Here is a 7373-nt window from a genome sequence, read left to right as displayed (position 1 = left end):
ATTATTCTAAATAAAAGTAACCACTTACAATATATTCCTTAAGAACCTCATAAGTATTTGAAAAATAATCTGTTAATTTTTTAATCCAATTAATGGCAGAATTCCTTAACCCCTTCACTTCCGTACCGGTCAAATTGACCGGTGGCGCGTTAAAACACGACTTCGCGAAAATAAGATCTCCGTATCTATTTTGTGGTAGCATGAAGGTATATAAGCTATATATCATCTTTTTGGAAATTTTCTCTACTTTTAAAATATCTAAAAAGATTATATCTTGATTGCCGGTATTTAATCGATTTTACGTTGTAAAGACAAACGAGACTTTTTGAAAATGGCGTAATTTTCCAAAGCGATTGCCGATTTTCCAGACGATTGACAATTTTTTTCCTGATAAACTTTATAAGAAAGCATGGTATATTCTTAAAGCATATTTTCTCTACTTTTAAAATATGTAAAAATTATTGTTATTACTTTAAGGTATATTTTAAAAACAAGAATTTTCTTGCACTAATGTGTTTTTTCTAGATTTTATTCGTAATATTTAAACAAAGCTCAGTTTTACGTTTATTTCTGTGTTGAAATAGGGAAAACAAAATAAAGCTGGTAAAAGTAGAGAAAATTTCCTTTCCAACAAGCCCTTATAGGCCTTCTTACGCTCAGTATTTTCTTAATTACAATAATTTGAATTTGTGACCTTCGCATAGTTTTTATGGAAAAATCGGTCAATATTTACATGTACATGAAATTAACGTCAAGGTCGATATTGTTGCGTCTTACTCGAAACAGCAAATTCTTTTATAAGACTTTTTTGACCATTTAAATATATTTTTTACTGAAATAAATCATAATGCATAATACAAAAAAAAAATAGATTTCAAAAACAAATTATACTTTCGTTCTGCCTTTTGTGTTCAGTGAATATTGATTTATTCATCTACATGTAGGCCCTAATGATGTATTTTTCATGAAGTGATATGCAATATTGATAAAAATTGTAGATTTCCGAAACGTCGATCTTTACTAAAAAAAAAAAATCAATCAGATTTTTCAAATATTGTTGTATCTTGTTATACTGTATACTTATTAATTTGCAATTTAATTAGATCTATATTTTATAACAATACAAAAACTCGTATTTATAAATAAATACGACTCATCACTGTATGAGTTGATACGAATTGAAACAAACACGTGTTTCCGCTGTGATAGCTGTAAACAAAAACATGATCCTAAATCTGAACGTCAATTTTCATGATTATTTCACGACGAAGATCCTCACATCAATGAATCAAATAGTATGGACATGCCTTTGGTATTAGCAGGTGAGAATACGTGTATATTGACAGAAAAGTTTAAGATTAAAACGCATTAGTTCACGTTCAAAAGAAAACTAAATGTACACATGTACTAGATCTTTATGTTTCAGTGTGCGTGTTTCGTATCGTTCAGCCAATTTTGCGTTGTTTTTGAACTTTGATGGTTTTGACAATCACTCGTAAGTTCAAAGTAAAATCAAAGTTGTCATAATAATGGATAGTTGTTTTCAGCATCAATGTACCAGTGTGTACATGTACAACTTTCACATTGAAATTTTAGGGTGCTTTCACCATATGCAACAATACTTTCATCTGTGAATACCCACTTTCTAAGCCCACCATGAACTACGAAGGTCAATTAATATGTAAGGACACCAATGAACAGGTAAATTTTTGTTTTGGTATTGAAAATTTCTGTATTTCTAAAATTTCAAAAAATAAAGTCTCATGATATCGCATTCATACAAGTTTATAAACATTTGATTTATATTTTGAAAAATAAGTGTTTTAAACACATAATACTTATGATGCTTGATTTTTCATACAGACACATTATTTAGACATGTAATATGTATCTGAATGAATGCCGAGATATGGAACAAGCTGTTTTTATAGACTGCTTTTGTATTTCCAATCTGCATAAATTATGTGGTTAGAATTTCCATTTTCCCAATTTTTCAGACACGTTCTAATTATGGTACATCATATACATGGGTGGTCAAACTCACTGGATGGTTTATCAAAACTCCCATGCTCACGAACAGCCTTGCCCCAGGAATTTTGCCCTGAAGTAACATTGCAGTCTATTGTCTCCTTTTTTTTTACAACCCTGGCAGCCATGCAGGTATGAAATCTATGAAAGCCTTGAAGGGACATAGAATTTTTAAAATTTATAAAAGTAAACCGAGTTCTTGATTTATACAATCCGTTCTCTCGGATTGACAATCTGTTATAACAAATTGCCAATTCATTCTCACAGATTATCAATTCGTTCCCTCAAATTACACAATCCGTTATCTCAGATTGTATAATTCATTCTCTTAGTTTAAATGATTCATTCCCTAGGAATGTAAACCCTTCCCATACTTTCGTTTAAATTATTTATCTGTACATATTGGATATGGTAATACATGTTTAAAAAATAGAATATTGTAGTATTTTACATCCTAACTTTTATTACATATTACGGTCCAAAATGAGAAAAATACATGAACATTTTCAAATCCATGTGCTAGTACTGATATTTGTACAACAAAAAATATTAGAGGTTTTTGTGTTACTTGTATATTAGAATAATTGAAAGTCCTAGATAGTAAAAGTGAATATGGGTCCTGTGTAATCATAATATTTCTAAAATAAATATACGTTGAATTAGTAAAGAAAGAGGTTGGAAACGACCGGTTGCTGAAACAAAATAAATAGAACACACTTATTGATTAAAATGGTTGGATGTATCTGTAAATATATGTAATGAAATTCAAGAGCACAGATTTCCAAAATCATAAGACTGACGTTGTAACAAATCGAGATGTTGAATTATCAATCTGTGAAAACAAATTACCGGTATGTAATTCGAGATCTCAAATCATGAATGAAGGGGGCGAATTAGTAATCCTTAAGATCGGATTGTGTAATTCGAGATCTCATAAATCGAGGGAACAATTTAGTAATACGTGGGATTGAATTGTCTAATTTGATTCGACATCATTTTTTACTTTTTTGAAAAATTTACGTGTCCCTTCCTGGCTTTCGTAGCAATCTAATGCCAATTTTTTTTACATGTTGCGATAGCGTAAACAGAGGTCTGGCTTTAGTCAGATTGCCATATATGCTATTTGTTTTAGTTCAGTAATTTTACCATGATGGTTTACTACAAGGTTGTTGAATTATCAGTCCTGATACATTGACTTAACAATATCATTTAACTACTTGGATCACATAATAAATACAATTTTAATTTTAAAAGGAAAATCAAATAAATGTAGTAATATAAGCATTCTTAATTTTATTTATAAATATAAATTTATATACACAATGACATGTATCTGTTTCAAAATACTTAAATCTTTTACAGGATAGAAGCTGATCACTTGTACTTGACAGCAAATAATAATGGACAAGTCAAAGAATTTCCTCCAGTCTTACAGAGAAATGACAGTTAATAAAAGAATGGTGGACACAAAGTAAAAGTGCTCTTCAACATTTTGTTGAAGATTTCAGTCTGATTTGGAATTCATCTTGCAATATTTCTGGATTTGTATATTTGGATATAAGCGTCAAATTTTCAACTTATTGACTAAACAGTTTTGCGTTAAATATTGCCAATGCTATCTATTATTATTATTTCCCTCCAAGATAACATGTCAAGTCTTTATTGTACCCTTTAAGCTCTGTTATACCAGAAAAATCTTGTAATGAAATCATTTAGTTTTTTTTCTTGCTTGATTAAATCCATGAAAATAAAGATTATTTTTATTGGCATCAAGAGAATGGATTTCTTGTTTAACAAAAAGATAGTATACATGTTTTGCTAGGGCTTTGTAAGAAGCAGACCAGAATTTTTTGCTTGCAAATTTTGTCGTTCGCCATTTTTATAACGTCAACTATTAGATGATTTATCCATGTTTGAAGCATTTCATAATTGATATTTACTTACAGTTTAAAGCAGAATTCTGTACTGATATGACCTTGACCCCCTGAAGAACAAGAGTGTAAAAGTCAATTTTTAATACAAAAATGTTCTTTCATCTTTATGGCCCATATCTTACAAACAATATGATGAAATATACAAAAAATGTCTAGAATGTGTCCAGAATGTGAAATAACAAACATGTATATAGCCAAAAACTTTAAAATGATGTTGCTTAGCAACCACTTAAAGGTCATTAAACAGATATTTAAACTAAAATGATGCATGGATATTGCAGTTCTGATCCCTTCTTGAGAGTATATTCAGAATTTTCCATTTCAGCATCCATTGTGTAAAATTATGGCAAGAATATTAAAAAGTGTTGAAAAAAATTGATGCAACTTTTGCACTTATTTGACCTTTGACCTCCTAAAAATAGTTCTAATGAGTCCAAACTTTAAGACAATTTATCTGTTGTATGTCCCTTGTAATTTTATGACCTCACATCTAACTTTTATATGTGCTGGGATGCATAAATGTGTCTAGGACGAGTAAAAAATGAAAATTTCTGCCCGAAAATTAAAGAATTCTGCGTTGCTTAGCAACCCCTTTTAAGTAGTTATATGCAGAATTCAAAAAAAAGTTTATGTGTTTCATGTAGTACAGTATAATGCTCTTTTGTGGGTATATCCCAAATTTCCTATTTCAACATGCATCATACTTAATATTTAGCTTAAAGATGAAAAAGTATCAAAAAATCCCATAAAATTTTGCACTTAATTGACCTTTGACCTCAATTTTACTAATAAGGTCAGTGGTTGAGTATCTAAACAGTCATAAAATATCATCTGTAAGAAATTTCCTACAAAATGGTATGCATTATGCCTAGCTTTCCCCTTGGATAAAAAAGTTAGAAATAATTTAATAATGCCATGTCAAAAGGCCTCCAAAATCACGTAAAATGCGCCGGAAGAGAAAGGGTTAAGGAACCATCATTGGTCACCCATAGACTTCCGAAGAACTTAAAAGATATCGTGGTAAGGACCAGGTTGGACAATATATAACTTCTGATATTGAAAGCTTTAACAGCCCTGTTACAGGGCGCAAATATATCATCAGAAAGAGTGTCAAAAACAGGTTGTTGTGTATTTGGGGGGAACTCTGTAAGAAAATCAATCATCACTGCTCGAACATAAACCATTTCACAGTCAGTAGGTTTTTTGCTAAATTTTAAGGTTGAAATGAGATTTTCCAAAATGGCTTCTTCATAATTTTCTTTTTATTTCAATGTATTTCATATGAAAACATTTCTCTGAATGGTAAGATGTTTGGAATAAAAATAATTTAAATCTTTATTTCAATTCTTTATAGTTTTAGTTGAAAGTTAAAATATGCAAGCCTTACTTGTTACACAAAACTTATTTATTTTATTCACAGCTTGGCGTTGTTGTTAGAGGTTTGTCCAAGATTAGAAGAGAAAGGTTTGACCTTTCGTCGCAAGCGTTATCCAAAACATGGAATGTGCTTTACAACTAGGTTATATTTTTCATTTCTGTTGCCTAGAAATCATTTAAATAAGTATGTGATAGAAACATTACAGTATCATAATCCAAAGTGATTTAAGGGAAGTTGTATATATAACTTATCCCATCACTCCGTACTATTTTCTTTTCGCAGCACAGTTAAGGTTACAGTAAGGTGGCGGGGCCTAATTTATACGAGAAATGTTTACTATGACGTCACACAAATATAAGGTCTTAAAAATTCCACAAAATGAAATAATTTGTTATTTTTAAATGCTGAATAGCCCTAGACTACATAAAAACTTACTATTACATGCAGTTGTGTCGTTTCTTAAATCCCACACGACAAAATATTAACGATTCATCGATCGCAATGCATTTGTCAATATGACGTCATCTCGCAAAAATGACGCAGTTTATACACAGTGAGAGGCTGATCAAGTCATATTATGTACAATGAAAAATATCTTTTGTTCTCAAATAAAATATTATTTGTAGTTATGAAAAAGGCCTTTAACTTGAATGCGATGTCTATTTTACTATTTTATCTATATACATGAACTGTCCGTGATATTGTCGTGTGTTTCTATGTAGATTTATTAAAACAGTAATACAAGTGCCCTAATAAATCGATTTATTGCAAGGTCATACCATCAATGTATTTTGCCAAGTTTTTACACATAAACCCAAGAAGCATTTAGATATCTGAAAAGTGCTGCAAACCTCATGAAATATTTCAAATAAAATAATTAAATAGCTATATTTAATGTAGTTGACAAGCAAAATATTCAACCTGCCGTCTAAAAAATTAAATTTTAGCAATTAAATAGTGGAATCTACATAGGTTCGCAGCACTTTTCACAAACTACATATAGTGTTGAAAAGAATTATAAATTAAACTAAGATTTTTAACTTGGTAATGCCCTTGCAATATTGGAATTTATAGATGACCTCTAAACTGCAAGTATATTTTCTATAATCATGTTACTCCGACATCCCTTGACAAGTTTAAATAAATAAAATCTAAATGTCCTCAACATGCAGATTTGAACCACATTACATTTCTTCTATATCAGTATTTGCAGTCCTAAAAAGAACCGCCTATCCTAATAAAGTATGTAATTTTTATCTTGAAAAATTGCCAATATTTCCAGTGGCGGATCCAGAGAGGGGGGGGGGGGTTACGGGTGTTGCAACCCCCCCTTTGGATTTGCAAAAAAGAAAGAGAAATAAGAAAGTTCCAATTTTGTTGTTGTGTTTATAGAAAATGTAAGGCGAAAGGCTAATGTTGTAATATATAAAGAAATTCGGTCGTAAAAACAAAATAAAACCCCATCCCTTTACAAAATAGGATTTTCAGGTGCGGAGATTTATTTTCCTTTCTTTTTCAAAAACTGTCTGGTAATGTATACAAGTACTTTTTCCCATATTGATCAACGTCCCACTTTCAAAAACCATACTCCACCCTGTATCGATATTCTATTGAGTTATTTAACTATATGTATGTGTACAACGTACGTTTTAACTGTTTTCGCCTTCAACCCCCCCCCCCATTTAAAAAATACTACAACCCCCCTTTGAAAAATTTCTGGATCCGCGCCTGATTTCCATTTGTAACGTTAACTGTACTGCATTGGAAATTAAATACAATTTAGGGTTAAAGATGTTCCAAAGTTTATACTTACTAAGACAAAGAGGATATAAGTGATCATAAATGTATAATGACTTTGATATGATATTGTTAGGTTCGAGGTTTGCCCGAAAGTTTTGTTGCTCAGTTATTCTACACAGGCATATACAGGTAAAATTCATATGTTGAACATATGTTAAACACGTGTCGAAAATGTGATATTTAATATATGTTGATATTTTACCTGTGTATCCGATGTAAACTTTTGACTTTTT

At 30.7% G+C, this 7373-nt stretch overlaps 1 long non-coding RNA gene across 2 annotated transcripts; it reads left to right on the top strand.

Moving 5' to 3' along the window:
* The first annotated feature begins 854 nt into the window (after positions 1–854).
* LOC134241073 (uncharacterized) lies at positions 855–4186 on the top strand. Of its 2 annotated transcripts, XR_009986575.1 has the most exons (4): positions 855–1322; positions 1597–1701; positions 1998–2160; positions 3391–4186. It is a non-coding gene; the product is annotated as an uncharacterized LOC134241073 (long non-coding RNA). The 2 variants fall into 2 exon arrangements; XR_009986574.1 differs by lacking the exon at positions 855–1322 and having other exon boundaries at positions 1335–1701; positions 3391–4185.
* Positions 4187–7373: the final 3187 nt, after the last annotated feature.

This window comes from Saccostrea cucullata, unplaced genomic scaffold, assembly GCF_032062105.1.
Source record: "Saccostrea cucullata isolate Sc308-1 unplaced genomic scaffold, CSIRO_AGI_Scuc_v1 ctg2964, whole genome shotgun sequence".
NCBI classification, from domain to species: Eukaryota; Metazoa; Mollusca; class Bivalvia; order Ostreida; family Ostreidae; genus Saccostrea; species Saccostrea cuccullata.
This window is presented reverse-complemented; position numbering and strand designations above follow the sequence as displayed.